This window comes from Diabrotica virgifera, chromosome 9 (assembly GCF_917563875.1).
Source record: "Diabrotica virgifera virgifera chromosome 9, PGI_DIABVI_V3a".
Taxonomy (NCBI): domain Eukaryota; kingdom Metazoa; phylum Arthropoda; class Insecta; order Coleoptera; family Chrysomelidae; genus Diabrotica; species Diabrotica virgifera.
In genome coordinates, this window is record NC_065451.1 from 212263377 (window position 1) to 212284810 (window position 21434).

General features: G+C 32.8%; 1 protein-coding gene across 7 annotated transcripts in view; it reads right to left on the bottom strand.

The window, feature by feature from the left end:
• Positions 1 to 6128: 6128 nt before the first annotated feature.
• LOC114326099 (synaptotagmin 1) overlaps positions 6129 to 21434 on the bottom strand; it is a 103402-nt gene continuing 88096 nt past the window's right edge. For all 7 annotated transcript variants that reach the window (XM_050662434.1, XM_050662433.1, XM_050662430.1 and 4 more), the window contains exon 11: positions 6129 to 10365. The gene's annotated coding sequence lies outside the window, so the exon portion shown is untranslated. The remainder of the gene's footprint in view (positions 10366 to 21434) is intronic.

Below are 21434 nucleotides of genomic sequence, written 5' to 3' on the forward strand. Positions count from 1 at the left end.
CATATGGGTGTTTCATTTTCCCCCTGAAATCAAGCAGTAGTGACGTGAATGACGTCACTTAACCTCGCCGAAGCCGATGCAAACAAACGTAGTCTGCTGGGAAAGACATGGTAACCATCTTTTGGGACAATATCTGTTAAAGTTAACTGTTGTTCCATGAGGCAAGAAGTCGATACCTTGTTGCATTAAAAAAAATAACGTATCACAGCACGAATTTGAACTCTGGCTGTAACAGTGACTGTGACCTCTATATTCTAAGGCTGCTAAGCCGTTATTGAGCATCAACGCAGCGATGCTTGAATGGTGGGGGAAGAGAGAGGAAGAGTTGATGCGTAAGACAGTGTTGCCAGATTTTTCTCAGCTAGTCGCATTCTTTCTTAACAGCGTAGTTGGCCTTTTTTACGAATGAATCTCGTTCAACGTCAGTAAGCAACCTGAAAAAGCAAAAGACAAAATATGGTGTAACAGTTTTGACAGTTCAGTTATTTAAATGTGAAAAACCAGATAGGAAAATATAGGATAAAGTAGGCCAATAGTACTAGGGTTTGGTTTCTTGTAAACGATTAAAAAATTCTGTACTTTACAACTATTTTTCTATTATTATATCTCCAATTTGGAGACATTACATTTGAAGCAATATGGTCCATCTATAGTCGAAAATTCATTTATGTAACGTTATACAGGGTATGATATTAGTGAGAAGAAGTCCCAATACATATTTTTCGTAAGAGATGCGAAAATAATTGTTAAGGTAAAAGTTGCAGCATAGATAGAAACATACCTTAAAAACATTTTCAAATATGGAGGGCCACCCATGTTAACAGGGTAGAACAAACTTTTTTTTAATCATCATCATCATCTTTGGCTTTTACATCTCTTCGTGAATCTTTTCCGCGTTTAATATTGTCTTCCATTGGTCCCGGTCCTGTGCTATTTCTCATGGTCTCCAGCTCTTCTCTGACTGCATCTTTTCACCTTTTTCTGCCGTCCTGCCGATCTTCTACCGTTTGGTCTTTCCCAAAACACATTGCTAATCAGTCTCCCGTCATCACTCCGTACCAAGTGGTCTGCCCATCTTAGTCTATTGGTTTTTATATATCTCACGAAGTTTCCCTGACCGAAGAGAGTCTCTAATTCATTGTTGTATCTGCTCCTCCATTCATTTGTCACACTGTCCCTGCAAGGACCATATATAACTCGCAGGATTTTGCGTTCCCATACTAAAAATTTATTGATTTTTTTTCTTTTTCAACGCCCATGTTTCACTTCCGTATATCACTGCTGGCCGTATTATGGTTTTGTACATTTGGATTTTGGCACATCTTGAGAGAAGCTTTGACCTCATTAGATGCTGAACGGCAAAGAAAGATTTATTTATATTATTTTTTTTTAATGGAAACCCTGTATATTTTTGTATTTTCGGATTCCTTTTGATGTTGCCGTTTTTGCAATTTAAAGTTTTGTAGTGTTATACGAGATAGTTTAAAATATAATGACTTTTTTATTTACTGAAAACTTTTTTTTTCAATCTCTCTCTTGTCGTTTCCCTATTACTGAAGATCGTGATTTCTTCCAATATTCGTAACAATGTTTCTCCATTGGTCTCTATCTTCAGCTGCTCTAAGAACTTCGCAGAATGAGCTTCCAGCTGAATTCTTTATTTGGTCGGACCATCTAATTGGTGATCGTCCTCTTGATCTTCTCCCCGGAACGTTTCCAGAAACAATTAATCTCTCCAAACTGTCGTCACCTCTGTCTTTCCAAACTGTCTGATAGATCTGTCTTTCCAAACTTTAGTTAGGCGACTCATCGCATTTTTTGCCATACCAATACGTCTCCGAACTTCTGCTTCACAGTTACCATCTTTAGTTATACTAGACCCGAAATAGACAAAGGTGTTTACTATCTGGTATTCTTGTAACATGTTAGTTAGTTGAATAGTGTCGAATCTGTCGACCACCATTATTTTTATCGTAATTTTATTGATTTTTAGACCTTTATTGCTTTCGTACTCAACTCTTCGCAGGAGATCAAACATTTCTTGCTGATTTGCTGCTATAAGTGTAGCGTCATCGGCAAATCTTAAATTGGAGATTTTCCTACCAGCTACTGTTACTCCACCGGCCCATCCTTCTAAAACCATCCTCATGACATGTTCACCATAAATGTTAAATAAGTCAGGTGACAACACGTATCCTTGTCTAACACTTCTCTCGGTCTTGAATTGGTTTGAGAACTTGGTCTAGTAGTACTGTCGCTATATTGGACTGGTACAGATTTTTAATAAGTGTCACAAGGTGCATTGGTGCGCCCATTTGTATTAAAATTGACCACAGATTTATCCAGCTTACACAATCAAATGCCTTTTGGTAGTCAACGAAGCTTATAACCATAGGTACTTGAAATTCTCTAGACTTTTCAATGAGTTGTCTCAGGTTCAGGATTTGTTCCCTTGTACCTTTACCCTTTACAAACCCAGCTTGTTCCTGAGGTCTTTGGTAATGTAGATATGTTTTTAATGATGTGTAACAAGATTTTACTAGCATGTGTTATTAGTGACAGTGTGCGGTAGTGTTCACATCTGGTAGTAGTTCCTTTTTTGTGTAGCGGGATATAAATTGAGGTATACACCAATCAGATGGCCATTTTCCTGAATTCTAAACAGCGACACAGATAGAATGGATGATATTATGTAATCCTTTGTCACTTAGTAACTGTAGTATTTCACATGGTATTGAATCAATGCCTGGGGATTTCTCTTTAGTGATTTAATTGCATTTTTGATTTCAACGAGTAAGACAGTAGGTTCTCTAGGGTAGTCAGAGGGCCACTGATTTTCTGCTGATATCTCGTTATTTTTATATAGCTAGCCACAGTAGTTTCGCCGTGTTTCCAATATTTCGTCAGTATCGGTCTTTAGATTACCTTCCTTATCTATTACAGACCACGTTTGAGGTTTAAATTCTCTGGTAAGGAGTTTGATCTTCTGGAATAAATCCCTCGGTTCATTTCGACAGCCATGTTCCTCTATGTTGTTTTCAATAATTCAACAAAATTTATTACAAGTTAACGTCACTACAGCTGTTTCGACAGAGAGCCTTTTTCAAGTGATGTCTTTTACTATGTGTCTGCACTTCTCAAAGTCTCCAACGGAATAGGTTGAGGAGTGGGGAGCTGTTTGTCTCAAGTTGGTCATCCAGAATCATATCTGTATTTTTTAAAACAAGAGAGCCCAAGGCCTTTATTTCGAATAGGATGAATTTAAAACTGTTCATTGATAGAATGATTATGAGCTAGAATCAGGGGTCATCAACGGACCCTCAGGGTTTCCTGAGGGTCCGTTTCTAAAACCTATGACACTTCCGGGGTCCGGAGTTAACACTACCTGTCTGGTTGTTCCGATTCGGTAAACCAATCAGAAGGGTGCATGCGAAATTGTTAGGCAGAGATTGTTTTTAACAAGTTTTTAATAAAACCAAAACATCACCATTTTGCTACCGAAAATATGTTTTTAGCATTTTTGGGTCATCTTAAACAAAAAAGATTTTCTGTCATCTTTCTCAAAACTTGATAGATTTCAAGTTTTAACCGACTTATCAACTGAAAAATGCGAAAATGAGCATTTTCGAAGCTTGAAAATTCATATCTACATTATTATTTTTGCGATTATCAAGTGCCTAAATTGAAGTTTAAATATACAATTTCAAGATTCTGATGAGTTATCGGGGTTTATTTCAATTTCGACCGTTTGTTTTTATTGGCGTATTTAATTATCACATTGGCAATAATTAAATAAATAAATAAATAAATAAATCATTAAGAAAAAAATATGTTGCTAATAAATTATAAAATTTTAATAAATATGAAGTATTTGTTGGGTATTTTTTGCATAAGTACGTACAAGGTGTCCCAAAAGTAGTGGAACGGTCGAATATTTCGCGAACTAAACATCGGATCGAAAAACTGAAAATACGTATTCAATCATTTTCAAAAATCTATCCAATGACACTAAACACCAACCCCCACTACACCCCCTGGAGATGGGGTGGGGAATAACTTTAAAATCTTAAATGGAAACCCCTAGTTTTTCTTGCAGATTTGGATTCGTTACGTAAAAGTAAGCAACTTTTGTTCATGACATTTTTTCGAACTGTCGATAGATGGCGCTATAATTGGGAAAAACGATTTATCCTGATACCATAGGTAAATTAAAGAAGCGGTCTAATATCTCGAGAAATACACTTCCAAATGAGAAACTAAAAAACAGGTTTTTAATATTTTTCGAAAACCTATCGATAAACACTAAACATGACCCTCCAACCCACCCCCTGGAGGTGGGGTGGGGGTAGCTTTAAAATATTAAATAGCAACCCCCACTTTTTATTACAGATTCGTATTCGTCATGAAAAACTAAGCAACATTTATTCGAAACATTTTTTAGAATTGTTGATAGATGGCGCTTTAATTGGGAAAATACGATTTATTAGCGCCATCTATCAGCATTTTTAAAAAATGTTTTTAATAAATGTTGCTTAGTTTTTCATGACGAATTCGAATCTGCAATAAAAAGTGAGGGATGCTATTTAAGATTTTAAAGTTACCCCCCACCCCACATCCAGGGGGTTGGTTGGAGGGTCATGTTTGGTGTTTATCGATAGGTTTTCGAAAAATATTAAAAACCTGTTTTTTGGTTTCTCATTTGGAAGTGTATTTTTCGAGATATTAGACCGTTTCTATAATTTACCTATGGTATCAGGATAAATCGTTTTTCCCAATTATAGCGCCATCTATCGACAGTTCGAAAAAATGTCTTGAATAAAAGTTGTTTACTTTTACGTAACGAATCCAAATCTGCAATAAAAACTAGGGGTTTCCATTTAAGATTTTAAAGTTACCCCCCACCCCATCTCCAGGGGGTGTAGTGGAGGTTGGTGTTTAGTGTCATTGGATAGATTTTTGAAAATAATTGAACACGTATTTTTCAGTTTTTCGATCTGATGTTTAGTTCGCGAAATATTCGACCGTTCCACTACTTTTGGGACACCCTATATAATATGTATAATAAGTGCGACAGAGACGCACCATAAATCGCGATGTGCGGATACTTAAAAGTCGAGTGGACTCGCGTAATTTACAATTAAAAAACAACGGTCTATATTGTAGTAAGTCCCGATTACTCGTTAGAATCTTGAAATTGAATTTATAAACTTCAATTTAGGCACTTGTCAACCTGAAAACTAATAATTTACTTAATATGAGTTTTCAAACGTCGAAAATGCGTAGGTATTTTCACATTTTTCAGAGTTTAAATCGCTTATAACTCGAAAACAATTAACTTTTGAAAAAATGACAAGAGACCTTTTTTTTTAAATACAATTTTCGGGGCTAAAAGGTAATTTTGAATTTGTATAAAAATATTGTTTTGCCCGGCATCCCGGGCTCCTTCTGATTTGTTTAAGGGGACATTTTTGAACAGGAATCCACAAAAAAAACGAATCAGAAAATTTGTCATTCTTTACAAAATTAAATTTTTAGTGAGAAAAATAACATTTTTTATTATGTACAACCTGTCTGAAGTTTGGAGTGAGTTTGGTGCAACTGATTCTCATTGGGGAGTTGAGATATTCATCTGTTAGCTGAGGTCTGTACCGATTTTTAATAAAGTTCATTCTTGATAAAGCGGCTTCGCACACATAAGTTGAGTCAAACATAATATACAATTTCATGGCCAAATATTTTCAAAATTGCCAAACGCTATATTCTGAATTTAATGACGGTCCGCACAAAAGTAGCTCACGGTCCGGATGCGGATCGTGGTCCGCTAATTGGTGACCCCTGATCTAGAATATGAAATGCGTACGTAGAATCTGTTTTTCTATTATTGAAAGCCCTTTTATGTTCTGTTATCCGTTTGTCAAAGTTGACCGATGTAAGTTTTATGGATGTGTAAATGGATTAGCAAACATGTATTTCAAAATGTAGTATGGTCCTATATATCCTCCAACTTTTACCTAAATATTTTTTTTCGTATCTCTTACGACAAATTAGTAATTGGACTTCCTCACACTAATGCTGCACCCTGTATATAAACAGGTCTCAGGACACTTAAAAATGAAACAGACCATAACTACTTTAAAAACGTTTTTCCTGCTAAACTAAACAACACCTAAGTTATACAATATAAAGAAAACAGTAAAAATTTCTTCGCTTACTATAGTTTTTTCTCTCCTTACTACAATATCTATATTTCAACAAAGTGTTCTAAAATTTAAACAACAAATAAGTACACACAGGTTCTTCTTCTTTATTTTAGAATAGCAACCGATCCTTTTAAAGATACATTTTTTGTGGAAATACTAGTTTTGTGCATTATTCTTTAAAAAAATTGCATAGTCAATTTTTTAGTCTAGACTACAATTTCGCTATTGTCGGTACATTCTTCTACATATCTAATAATCTCAACGGAATTTATAATTAAAAACTTAAATATTCAATATTTTAACCCTTTTGCTGCGTGCGCCACTGGCAAAATTACGTCAGCATATTGATGGAGTCTTTCTGGCACGCAGCGAACGTGTTAAATAAAATATAAAGTAGTACCAGCTATCAGAGACTAATATATGTTCAGCTCAGCAGCGTACTATTGTTGGAGGAGTAGAATTCTATAAACAAGGGAGCTACTTTCATCTGTTTTATGAAATAATCCATTGTTTATGTAATTTAACACCTCGAACATTAGCACCCCTCTGAGATAATTACTAATGAGTCTTTTAGATAGCTGGTACGGGTATACCTAAAGTATGTTGTTATAAATGATTTGGGTTTCGTTTTTTATGTCTTCAATTTAGTACGAATTAAGTACTCAAAGAAAACAAAGAAATCTGCAACAGATTATACGTATTTTAGTTTAAAACTAGAAAAAAGTCACATAAAGGTTTGATTTTACAATAAATTCTAGTTTCTACAATTACTAAGAAACTAATTACTATTATAGTTAGAAACTAACTAATTACTATGTTCCAAAAAACAGTTTCAGAAGAGTGTTTGGTAGGTACCTCATTAAATGACATATAGATGGCGCTAATAATTACAAATCCCTATAGTTTTTAGAAATTACCAAACTTCAAAGTCAAAATTTGACATTATTAGGATTATTAGGACTATTTATTTACAAATTACACTGGTTGGAATAACCGTGGGTTGGAATGATTTGGGATGGACCGTGGGTTCTCAGCAGTTTAGCATTTTCGACAGTTTCCATATTATAATTACTTATTGAATATCTGTTATAAATTAAAACACAAACTAACGAATGTGACACATTCGACATTTTTTAGCGTTGTACAAATATGCGTTGTTATATTTATACAAAACAAAAGCATCGAATATACCCATTTTCGTCAGTTTGCAGTCAACCAAATGGAAAAAATGTTCATATTCGATAGTTTAAACAGCATATTTCCCGCGCTCCCAATCAAGCTACAATAACGAGAATTTGCCACAAGATGTATCACGTATAATGCGAGGACAAGGTGTCGAATATGAACAACCCGATTTTTCACATTCGATAGTTTGAAATGGTAGGTACATTATGTGGACTCATTTTTATGTAGACCAGCGGTTCTCAATCTGTGGTACATGCACCACTGGTGGTACATAACATTATTTGCTATGGTACACAAAACACAAAATAAAATTAAATTAGTAGTACTTAGTAAGTCTTGATAATACAATCTAAAAATATAGATGATACCAAAAATAATAAAAAGAACTGTAGGTGGTACATGACTCAAGAGTTTGAGAATCGCTGATGTAAACACTAGTCTGCCTGTTTTTCAAGGTGCCTACAGAAAGTTGTCTTTTCATCGTTTTCGTGGTCTTCCCACTGATCGTATTCCTATTGGGGAACCGTCTCTCGCCGTCCTTACTACTCTATTTGCTGTCATTCGGCTTATGTGGTAGTTTCATCTCTGTCGTATATCTGTACTTCTAGATCTGTCCCATATTGTCTTGCCATCGATTTTTCTAAGGGTTTTCATCTCTCCTATGTATATCTAACATTCTTTTCGTTATTTCTATGATTAGTCTACTGATTGTTTTGCAAATTTTGCCTTTCATTTCTTTTCCGATATTTTTATTTTTTCATATTGTGCCATTTAGGCAAACTGCGGCTGTGGTTGCTCGATTCACTTGATCTTCCACTTCCGTTTCGAGCCTTTCGTAGCTAGATAGTGTGATGTCCAGGTATTTAAACTCCATCACTTGTTCTATTATCTGACCTTCCAGTTCCAATTTACATCTTATTGGGTCTGCTGTTATAACCATGCATTTTATCTTTTTTGAGGAAATTAACATGTTAAATTTCCTGGCGATTATATCAATTTGGTGTAGCATACGATGTAATAATCTTCACTTTAAGAGATTACTATGATGCCGTCTGCATAGCAGATTATTTCTAGTTGTTTTTTTCTCATTTGGTATCCTTTTATCACCCTTGTTTTTGCATTATTTCGTCCATAATCAGGTTGAACAATAGAGGGCTTAGAAGGAAATTAGAACATGTGAATGGGCAAACCACAAAGAATTGGACATACAATGGAGAATTATACCTTTGAAGTTTGCCATCTTCATTTATAAACGCAAAAAATTCTAGACATTATTTTGTTAAAACATAACTGAATGTTTTTTATTCATAAAAAACAACAATTAATATATATAACAACACACTTCTGGTATTCTTTCCATAACTAACAATAAATAACAACAAAAAGAACAGAAATACAACCAAAAAATAACTTTAACAAATAAAAGTACCTCACTCCTAGCAAGTATCAATTATTCATACGCATGGTATTAAATAGGAAATAAATACTTACAATAAATCAACTAAAGAATAGAATATTTAGTAGATACTTAGCGTTAAGCTTAGAATATTTTTGATGAGTAATGCAGTAAATATTTTAGTTGATGACATCTTCGAATGTATGAATTTTTAAACTTAACAGAAATTTCCGATAATTATGGATATTTTGAGAAACTAGGCAATATTGTACACAGAACATTCCGTCGATTACAGATATTTTGAGAAACTAGGCAACACTGTAAACAGCTAAAATACAATAAATCGACAATAGGATAAAAGCCAAATGTTTTCAGTCATTCAGTTAAAATTTTGACTTTTATATTGTGTCATTTTTGATGTTTTATATGAATTTTTAGTAGGTATTTAGGATAATATTATTTATGTGTGAAATTTTTGTTTGGCGTATGTAGTGACATTTATGATATTCGGTTGAGATAAGTTTAATTTTAAGTCTTGTTTTTTCTTCGTGCGTTGATTCCAAGCATTCTCGTTCTTCTACAAGATCTAAGGTCTCATCAGGTATCTAGTGTTTTATGTCTGAATTTTCTTTAGAGTTTATGCTCTTATTTATTTCAGTAGTCCATTTATTTCAATTTTTCCATGTTTCTTCAATGTGTTTTTCAAAGCTAGTGGTAAATAAGCTTGTGTTTCTGTTTCTTTTGGCACTAATTCTTGTCTCTTTCTCGTGACTCTCTTACTACTATGCAGATTAATGTAAAATTCTGCTTATAACATTTTCTGAAATGATGCTTAGTTGGTGGATAGTTTTGATAAAGCTTCTACATCGAGAAGCTATCAGAATATAACCTACTTTACTATCTCAATTTTTTATTTTGTTACAAGTGAAGTACTTGTCTTACTCCATTGATAATAAGAATAAGCTTATTCCAAACATTTGTTGATGTCTTCATGCCTAATTATTTGTAATTTTGATTCGTGTTGATCTACTGAGTAAAAGAGATTTCTGATGATCTTTTTCTCACAAGCACAAAATATTCTTTGTGGCTATTATATTTTTAAGTGAAGATGTTTGTCTTCAATAGTGCTTTAATCATTAATCCTATTTCATAATCTTCTTTGTTCTTGTGCCTTTTTTCTTTATATCTGCATTTCTTGACCTTATAATAGTCTGATATAGGTTGACTTATCATATATACTAAAAATTATTATCTTAAGTCTGCACAATCGATATCCACAAAAATTCCCATTCTGTTACATACTTTGTCATACCATACAAGCTTGCTTTAATATATAAAACGAAAATCACTCTTTTGTTAGTGACACAGCTTCAGAAATGATTTTAAATATCTTTTTTATTACATATAACAAGTTATTTTATTTGCCATTGTATTTCTCTTTCTGTTACCAGTGCTGCTACTATTAGTTCGCTAAAAATTCATACATTTAAGAGAAAACTTTAAACAACAAGATGACAAGTTATGATTCTGTGTAACACTGACGATGATGTCTGACTTTCCAAGGATAGACTTTAATGAGTATACCTGAAAAAAAAAACGTAATATGTTAAAATGTCTATTTTATACCGACAAGCTGAAACTTGTTTTAATCGATAGATTATATGATAATAATAATACCAATATTGGGGTATGTCGAAAAAAAAAAATAATGTTACATTTTTTAATCGCTATACCGCGGAAAACTTGCCTTTGTGGTATATAAGTAAAATAAAGTTATACAGGGTGTCCCGAAAAGATTGGTCATAAATTATACCACAAATTCTGGGATCAAAAATAGGTTGATTCAACCTCACTTACCTATATACAATAGTGCACCCAAAAATAGTTACAGCTCTTTGAAGTTACAAAATGAAAATCGATATTTTTTCATATATCGAAAACTCTTAGAGATTTTTTATTGAAAATGGACATGTGGCATTTTTATGGCAGCAGAATATTGAAAAAAAAAATTAAAGTGAAATTTGAGCACCCCATAAAAATTTTATGGGGGTTTTGTTCCTTTAAACCCCACCAAACTTTTGTGTACATTCCAATTAAATTATTATTGTGGCACCTTTAGTTAAACACAATGTTTTTAAAACTTTTTTGCCTCTCAGTAATTTTTCAATAATCGAGTGTTTATCGAGATATTTTGAATATTTGTCAAATCCACCACATATTTGTATATGGTAAGTACGATTATAGAGACCTGTTGATAATCTGAAATTATATTTTGAAAAAGAAGCCACATCTCGATAAAAGGTGACTTATCAAAAAAAGACTAAGAGGCAAAAAAGTTTTAAAAATACTGTGTTTAACTAATGGTATCACAACAATAGTTTAATTGGAACGTACACAAATATTTGGGGGGTTTAAAGGAACAAAACCCCCATACAATTTTTATGTAAATATATTAAAAAAGAAGCCGCATCTCGATAATAACTCGCTTATCGAAAAAATACTAAGAGGCAAAAAAGTTTTAAAAATGTTGTGTTTAACTAATAGTACCACAATAATGAATTAATTGGAACGTAGACAAAAGTTTGGGGGGTATAAAGGAACAAAACCCCCATAAAAATTTTATGGTGTAGACAAATCTTACTACATTTTTTTTAAGATGTTCTTGCTATAAGAATGATACGTGCCCATTTTCAATAAAAAATCTCTAACAGTTTTCGATAAATTGAAAAAAATCGATTTTAATTTTCTAACTTCTAAGGGCTGTAACTTTTTTTATGAAAACATTTGTACTAAGGTAAGTTAGGTTCAATCGAACTCTTTTTGACTCCAGAATGTGTGGTATAATTTATGACCAATCTTTTCGGGACACCCTGTATATTAAACCCCCAGCTAGCGCATTATACTTAAAATTTAGTTTTTTTCAGAAATCAAGACATTTTTCAATTATTTTTACAATCTTTGGCCAATCTTTATTTGAACGTGCTATAGTAAAAACTGTTTAGTTAGTAGTTTAAAAAATAGGAAATAAATTTGAAACAGACAATATCTTTTAATTTGCGGTAGCGCAAAATACTCAAAAATTGGTAAAATTCACAAATTAGCACCTTAAGAGAAGGTGTGGTCTAGTATGTTGTGTTGGGTGTTACTAGCACAATCCATTTTTTGTTCTTTTACTATACACTCCATTTAATTAGTTTATAATTATTATAGTGTGCTTAAAGTTATCATCATTCTCTTTGCCTTATCCCTATGCGCGGTCGGCTTCCCTAATTTCATTTCTCCACACAATTCTATCTTGGGTCATATCAATGTGAATCCCCTTTACCAACATGTCCTGCCTTATCGTCTCCCCCAGGTCTTCTTTGGTCTTCCTCTCCTACTCCTTCCAGGAATCTGCACTTCAGCTATTCTTCGTATTGGGTGATTAACGTTTCGATGTTGAACATGACCAAACCATCTTAACCTATGCTCTCTCATTTTGGCATCAATTGGTGCCACACCTAGACTTCCCCTATACTCATTTCTAATTTTATCTTTCTTTGTCACTCCACTCATCCATCTAAGCATTCTCATTTCCGGCACATGCATTCGTTGTTCCTCTTTCTTTTTCACTGCCCAACATTCAGTTCCGTACATCATAGCCGGTCTTATGGCTGTTTTATAGAATTTTCCTTTCAGCTTCATTGGAATTTTTCTGTCACACAACACACCACTCGCTTCTTTCCACTTCATCCATCCAGCCCTAATTCTACTGCATGCATCTCCATCTATTTCTCCATTACTCTGTAATACCGATCCTAGGTACTTAAAACTATTGCTTTTCACAATCATTTCACCATCCAAAGATACCATTTTATTTGTAGTAACTCCATCTTTAAATGAACATTCAAAATACTCTGTTTTTGTCCTACTAAGTTTTAAACCTTTTTACTCCAGAGCTTGTCTCCACTGTTCCAGTTTTTGTTCTAAGTCTCTTCCACTATTTTCTACTAACACGACATCATCAGCATACATTAAGCACCATGGAATGTTACCCTGTAGTTTCGCTGTTATCCGGTCCAAAACTAATGAGAATAAATACGGACTAAGCACAGAGCCTTGGTGCAATCCTACTCTCACATGAAATTTATCAGTCTCCCACACCTGCACTAACACTAGTCGTTACTCCCTCATACATATCCCTCACAATCTTTACATATTCACCAGGGACTCCTTTCTTATTGAGTGCCCATCACATAATCTCTCGAGGAACTCTATCATATGCTTTTTCAAGATCAATGAATACCATATGAGCGTTTGTTTCTTTACTCCTGTATTTTTCCATCAACTGCCTTATAATGAAAATTGCATCTGTTGTTGATCTACCCTGCATAAAGCCAAATTGATTCTCGGATATTTCGGTCTCTTGACGTATCCGTCTATCAATTACTCTTTCCCTTAAAGTTATAAAGGATATGCTTCTGTGCTTAAAGTTAGAGGGTATAAATAAAATAACGTATAATTTTAATAACATGTTTAATTGAAACAAAAAAGAAACCAAATTGTAGCCAAACAATGTCAACAAATTAAATGAAATTTTGACTTTAGAAAGAGTCTTTAACTCATTATTTCTGAGTGGGTATGTTGAAACTCCGCTTGCTGTCGTCGAAAAACCCTAATTGTTTCTGTTTTTGTAGCTAACATCCTTGCTTTAATTATTCTTCGGAATCCTAATTCTCTTATGTGCTTCCTTTCATCAACTATCATCCTGAGTAGCAAATTTTCTGGGTGGGAAAAAATGCATTTCTTTCGATTACAGGATCAACTACTTTAATCAAATCCTCTGATAGAAATCTGGTTGATTTGATAGCCTCAAAAACGTGTGTCCATCTGTTATGTATTTGCTGTTCTTTATTTTGAATCATACAGTGTATGCAACATAACAGCACCATACAGCAAATACATAACAGATGGACCTAAACACGTTTTTGAGGCTATCAAATCAACCAGATTTCTACCAGAGAATTTGATTAAAGTAGTTGATCCTGCATTCGAAAGAAATGCATTTTTCCCACCCAGAAAATTTGCTACTGAGGATGATAGTTGATGAAAGGAAGTACATAAGAGAATTAAGATTCCGAACAATAATCAAAGCAAGGATGTTAGCTACAAAAACAGAAACCATTAGGGTTTTTCGACCTCCAAAAATCAACTTTCATGCGACTGACTATACTGAATTAATTGGTTGGAACACCACTGAAATTACACCACCACCACTGTTACGGAGAGTCTCTGATGATGAAGATTGGGCTAAAATCACTGCTGGTGAAACACCCGAGGATTGGAACTTTAAAAAATTTCCATGTCATACTCAAGCCGTGGAACGCTGCGTCAAGTTAGTGACTGAAGCATCTAAAAAAGTCGTCGGTGGCAAGGAACGAAATGGTTTCATAAGATCTGCCATAGCATCCAGAGCTTCGATTCCAAAGTTTGACAGCAAGCGCAGCTTCAACGTACCCACTCCACTCAGAAATAGTGACTAAAAGACTCTTTCTAAAGTCAAAATTTCATTTAATTTGCTGACATTGTTTGGCTACAATTTGGTTTATTTTTTGTTTCAATTAAACCTGTTATTAAAATTATAAGTTGTTTTATTTATATCCTTTATAACTTTAATGGTAGGGGAGCCCAAGCGGGGAATTTTGCAGTTACTCGAGCGCGTCAGATTAGCATATGGGGAGAAACCTGGTACCCTGCAGATGTACCTCTACCATATATTGGCTCTTAACACAGGGGAGTTCGTTAAAGGGGGACCGAAAAAAAAATTTACCCCTTAAAAAACCTCGAAATTGTCAGATTAAGATAAGGTAAGTTAAGTACATGCAAAAGAGTGTATATTTCAAAAATCTGACGATTTGAGCCGGGCGTAAGGAAATGAGTGAGTCCCAAAGTTTCACAAGAAAAAAGCGAATATTTCGCGAAACGAATGACAGATCGTAAAACTAAAAAATACGTGACCAATATTTTTTTTAAATCTATCAAATGATACCAAACAAGACTTCCCACGGAGAGGGGTGGGGGGTAAATTTAATATTTTAAATACGAATCCCGTGATATTTCGCGAAATGAAAATCAGATCGAAAAACTGCAAAATACACTTATTCTATATTTTTGAAAAATCTATCGAATGGCACCAAACACGACCTCCATGGATGTGCGGTGGGGAGTTACTTTAAAATGTTAAATAGGAGTCCTCAATTTTTATTGCAGATTTGGATTCCTTACGTAAAAATAAGTAACTTTTATTCGAAACATTTTTTCAAATTATGGATAGATGGAGTTATAATAGGAAAAAACGATTGTTGGAAATGGAAAATTAAATTAAAAAATGGCAAGCGCCCACTAAAATGGAAAACTTTACTTAACTTATTTTGGTTTTGGGACCTACTCTTCACAACCCAATAGGTCCCCAAAGCGCTCGAGTGACTGCACATTTAGCATACTTTGCTCCCCTACCATAAACACACTATAATAATTCTATTCCAATTAAATTGAGTGTAAAGTAAAAGAACAAAAGATGGATTGTGCAATTAAAACCCAGCACAACATACTAGACCACACCTTCTTGTAAGGTGCTAATATGCGAATTTTACCAATTTTTGAGTATTTTGCGTTACCGCAAATTAAAAGATATTGTCTGTCTCAAATTTATTTCCTATTTTTTAAACTATTAACTAAACAGTTTTCACTATAGCACGTTCAAATATTATTGGCTAAAGATTGTAAAAATAATTGAAAAATGTCTTGATTTTTGAAAAAAACTAAATTTTAAGTATGATGCATTAGCTGGGGGTTCAATATATAACTTTATTTTACTTTGCATTTTACTTATATACCACAATTTTTTTTCGACCCACCCTAACCAATATGCAGATGTAATGATAGAAAATGCAGCACAGATCGTCACGAAATTATGGACAAAAAAGTGTTGAAAGAGTCAATTTACTCGACGAGGGGAGTCCGTTATATAACTTATAATAATTTCATTTTGTGAATATAATTGGAAGAGTCTGTTTACTTGACGAGAGGAGTCTGTTATACGAGTACAACATCTAACCGTTTCATTTTCGAATAACATAATAAAATACCGGAAGAATGGAGAACGAATTTAATTCTACTATTCAAAAAAGGAGATAAAAACAGCTAGAAAACTACAGAGATATCGAGGATATGTTTGGCAGATGAACAACAGGGTTTTCGAATTAGTAGATCTTGTACAGATGTAATATTCGCCATAAATCAAAATACTGAAAAATCACTAGAGTATAATAGACCAGCATGTCTATGTATGATTGAATTAAAGAAAGCATTTGACAGAGTAAGACTCAAAGATGTAATCCATCTTCTGTATAATAGACAAGCTCCCCTAGTTATCATAAGAACTATTGAAAACATCTACCGGAACATAAAAAATGGAAGTCAGCATAGATGGGGAACTTACAGAACCTATAGATATAGGCAGCGGAATAAGAATAGGGAACTCATTGAACCGTATGCTCTTCAATTTAATCAAGGATGAAATCATCAAAAGCGTCAACAAAGAAAGAGGATACAAAAAAGAAAAAAAAAGTAAAGTACTCTGTTACGCATACGCAGACGATGCAATACTGATATCCCCAGATGAAGACAGTCTGCAATGATTAGTCCACAGTTTTAACAAAAGAGCAAAGGAATTAAATATGACAGTCAGAAAACTACAACAATAGTAATCAGTAAAGTAGACCAGGGCGCATCTGTAAAAATATTAGTACATTTGGACGTTGAGAGGTGACTCAAATTTTTTTGCAGAAATTGCTTGAAAATAACTCAAATAATAATATTTGAGTTATTCTCCCTCTCAAAAAGGTCCGGAACATTGTTTAAATAATCAAAATGTCAAAAAATGAAGGAAAAACTCGATTTTTTCTTCGTTTTTTGATTATACCTTTAAAAGTATTCATTTCCGAGAAAAGATGTACTAATACAACAAAAGTTGCGTAATTAAATTTTCTACAATATAGATTTACAGTACTGTAAATTTAATTAAGATCGGTTCAATAGATTTTGCAAAATAAATTTTGCAATCCAGCTTTCGCAAAAAGAATTCATTTTTTCAAAATTAGTCCTGTCGCCAGGGGGGGGGGTACAACGGCCTTCTTAATTCAGATGGACTTACCCAAGTTTTTTTTATGTATTTTGACCCGTAGAACACGAATTTTTTGGGTAACAGTTGATCCGGATGTCGATAAGATTGTTATAAACAAAGAAGTTGAGGAATTACATAACAGCGATTTCTCGCAAAACAAAACATTTTTTTGTATTTTTTGGGTCATTCTAACCAAAAAATGTTCCTACAAGTTTTTTCGTAGGATGCATAGTTTTCGAGATAAACGCGGTTGAACTTTCAAAAAATGGAAAAATTGCAATTTTTGAACCCGAATAACGTTTGAATAAAAAATAAAATAGCAATTCTGCTTACCGCCTTTAAAAGTTTAAGTCAAATTATATCTGTTTTGAATATTTGTATTGCTAAAAATTTATTTTTTGATTGTTAAAAAAGCTATAAACACATACTCTTTCCCGTGCCTGATACATGCGTTTTAATGCATGCTACTTAGAAATAGCCCCGCTTGCACTTTTACCTCCTCTACGTACTCGTTCGATTTTAAATGAGAAATCATTGAAACATCACTCAAGCACTAGGTGTTTATAGCTTTGTTTTAACAATAAAATAATACATTTTTGGCAATACAAATAATTAAAACCGATATAATTTGACTTGAACTTTCAAATGCGGTAAGCAGAATTGCTATTTTATTTTTTAATCAAAAGTTTTTCGGGTTCAAAAATTCCAATTTTTCGATTTTTTGAAAGTTCAACCGCGTTTATCTCGAAAACTATGCATCCTACCAAAAAATTTGTAGGAACATTTTTTGGTTAAAATGGCCCAAAAAATACAAAAAAATGTTTTGTTTTGCGAGAAATCGCTGTTATGTGATTCCTCAACTTCTTGGTTTATAACAATCTTATCGACATCCGGATCAACTGTTACCCAAAAAATTCGTGTTCTACAGGTCAAAATACATAAAAAAAACTTGGGTAAGTCCATCTGAATACAGGAGGCCGTTGTACCCCCCCTGGCGACAGGACTAAATGTTACAGGACTGAAAATAAAGCAGATAGCAAGTTTAATTTTTTTTGCGTATAGAAAAGTACTGTACCTTTCATTTGCAATTTGCAAAATTAAAATCGATTAACTACCACGGCGTCAGGAATTTTTTTAAATAAACATAAATTATTATTGCTACGCGCAGGACAGAGGATAGTTTGCTCTGATTTGGCATTGCAGTGACCTTTGATAATTATTGATACAATTTAATTTTTATTACATTTCGATATAAATAAATAAATTTGTTTATTGCAAAATAAAAACACATACTCTATCTTTTAAAATAACACTTTTTTAGCAAAAACTTAATTTGTTCATTTATTTTAACTTAGAGAATAAAAGTTTATTATTTTTAAACATATGCAATTGTTTAAACAATATTTCACAAACAATAATAAAATTAGTTTGATTTTTTTGGAATTAAAATATTAAAATACAACAAAATATACAGTAAGAAAATAATATATTAGATAAAGATTGGAAAAAATTTTGGTGGAAATCAACTTGTGTGAATCGAACACCGCAGTCCTGCGCGTATCACCAAAAATTAATGTTTATTTAAAAAAATTTCTGACGCCGTGGTAATTAATCGATTTTCATTTTGCAAATTGCAAATGAAAGGTACAGTACACTTCTATAAGCAAAAAAAATTCAACTTGCTGTCTGCTTTATTTTCAGTCCTGCAACATTTAAAAGAATGAATTTTTTTGCGAAAGCTGGATTGCAAAATTTATTTTGCAAAATCTATTAAACCGATCTTAATGAGATTTAGAGTGTTGTTTTACTATATCACAAAGTTTTTCTGGGTAAAATATGAAGGTCCTAAGTGTAGCGTAACTGGTTGAAAAACGTAAAATGCGAATACTCGTTTTTGTATGCGTTTTTTCGCAATTATTGCTATTTTGCAACAAGGGTGACTATTTTTAAATTTTTAACCAATTCTGTATTGTAGGAAATTTAATTACGCAACTTTTATGTCAGTACAACTTTTCTCATAAATGAATAGTTTTAAAGTTATAATCAAAAAACCAATAAAAAATCGAATTTTTCCTTCATATTTTGACATTTTGATTATTTAAACAATGTTCCGGACCATTTTGAGTGGGAGGATAACTCAAATATTATTATTTGAGTTATTTTCAAGCAATTTTTGCAAAAAAATTTGAGTCACCTCTTAACGTCCATCTCAAAACAGATGCGCCCTGGACTAAAGAACCAGTCATGTAAAAGAGAAATCGATGGAATGAGTATTAAACAAGCAATGGAAGTAATATACCTTGGAATTACATTATCAGTTTATGGAGATATGGACAAAGAACTGAGAAATCAAGTACAAAAAGCAAATAGACTGGCAGGATGCATATTATGGCGAAACCGACACATTAACACTGAGATGAAATCAAGAATTTATAAAGCCAGTGTAAGACCAATAATGACATAAATGTCAAGTGATTATTATGTATGTAACATATTAATTAATCTATTTATCTATCTTTTATGCATCAGAAATAATACCCAATACAGCCACAACTCCAAGACTACTAGAAACAGCAGAAGTGAGAGTACTGAGGATAATTGAGGGGGCCAGACGTAAAAGGGTTTAAGTGCAGTTTTGATAGTTCTGAGATAATCAGCTTCAAAGTTGTTTGAGTTTTATAAATACTAGGAGTCATTAAACTAAAATGTGTCTAGTGTACAATGTACTATAAAAGGATAAAAATATAATAGCCCAATAAATCACCGTTTTGAAGTGTAATTTCCAGGGGCAACTCCGAATTGCATAAAAATTTGGATTTAGGTTCTACTTACCCTCCACTTCAAAGTTGAATTTGTGCCGTTGGTTGCTTTTACTTGGGGGTGACATTTACCCCTTCTCGGTGGGTGAAAAACGCGTGTTTAAAATAAGGCCGGAAATGGATAAATTGACTTATTTTAAGCACCTTTTGTTCTATTAAATTTTTTACGCAAGTCAATACTTTTCGAGTTATTCGCGATTTAAAATGTTGATTTTTCGACAAAAAAACTACGTTTTCAGACCGTTTTTCCCAAATAACTCAAAAAGTAAATATTTTATCGAAAAAAATATTTTTAGCAAAAGTGTAGCCTATAAAAAAACGAAAAAAATGGTATACCAGTAAAGTCTACAAATTGAGTAGAAGGAAAGTTGTAGCTCATGAAAAATACGTTCTTATTCGTCTAATTCCAAATCGAATAATTCAACGCTAAATCACCGAAGAAAGAAGCGTTTTTCGGAAAAACCTTATTAACATTTTTAAATTATCGAAAAAAAGATTATTATTTGTTTTTTACAAAAGTTTACAGCGTCAAAAATAAACGAGTTACACTGAAAAAAAAGTTGGCCCCTTTTTTGGTAAAAAAAATCGTGAATATCTCCCTCTATTTAGCACCCTAAATGAAATTAATCGTTTGGCTTTACCATCTATTTTAACTGTATGTGTATTGTTTATATGATCTGTAAGTTTTATTGGTTTGAAGTGCTTATTTCTGAAAACATTTGGTTTTATAGTAAAAAAAATTCTAAAATTTTTTGAAAAATTTCATTTTTTCAAAATAACTTAAAAAGTATTAGTGATAAGAAAAATCTTAAAGAGTAAAAAAATGTAGGTTTTGCTATCATAAATATGCTGGTTTCATTTTGTTTCCCCGTATGACAAAAATTGGTTAAGATATGGCTGTTCAAAATTTGCATATACTCGTGATTCGTGACCCATTCAAGCTTTCTCAATTATAACTCTTTCAAAAATAAACACTTTAAACCGGTGAGACTGACAGATCATATAAGAAATAGATAGGTAACTAAATTGTTTGTAAAGCGGTAGCGATTAATTTCATTTGGGGAGCTAAACACGGCGAGATTTTCATGATTTTTTTTTTAACTTTATTTTGAGCGTAATTCGCTTATTTTTAATGCTAAAACTTTTGTTAACAATTAAAACAAATCTTTTTATAAACACTTTAAAAAAGTTTAAATGGGTTTTTCCCGAAAAATGCTTAATTTTTCGGCGATTTCACCTTGAAATATTCGATTTGGAATTACACGATTAAGAACGTATTTTTCATGAGCTACAACTTTGTTTTTATTTGATTGATAGACTTTACTGATACAATATTTTTTTGGGTTTTTTATAAGCTACACTTTTGCTAAGGATATTTTTTTCGATAAAATATTTACTTTTTGAGTTATTTGCGAAAAACCGTCTGAAAACGTAGTGTTTTTGTCGAAAAATTTTTTTTTTTTTTTTTTTTTTTATTTAACGTCCTAATTTATTTACAATCTGTAAAACAAGTTACAATAAGTAAATGTTGTGACCACTAGTGTAGGTGACTTGGAGAAAATGATTCAATAATCATTTTCTTTACAAATATTTTACATAGATATAAAATTGTTTGTCTCTGGGAATTACGGCACATATAACTAAAATCGCGATGGTAAATCACTAGGTGT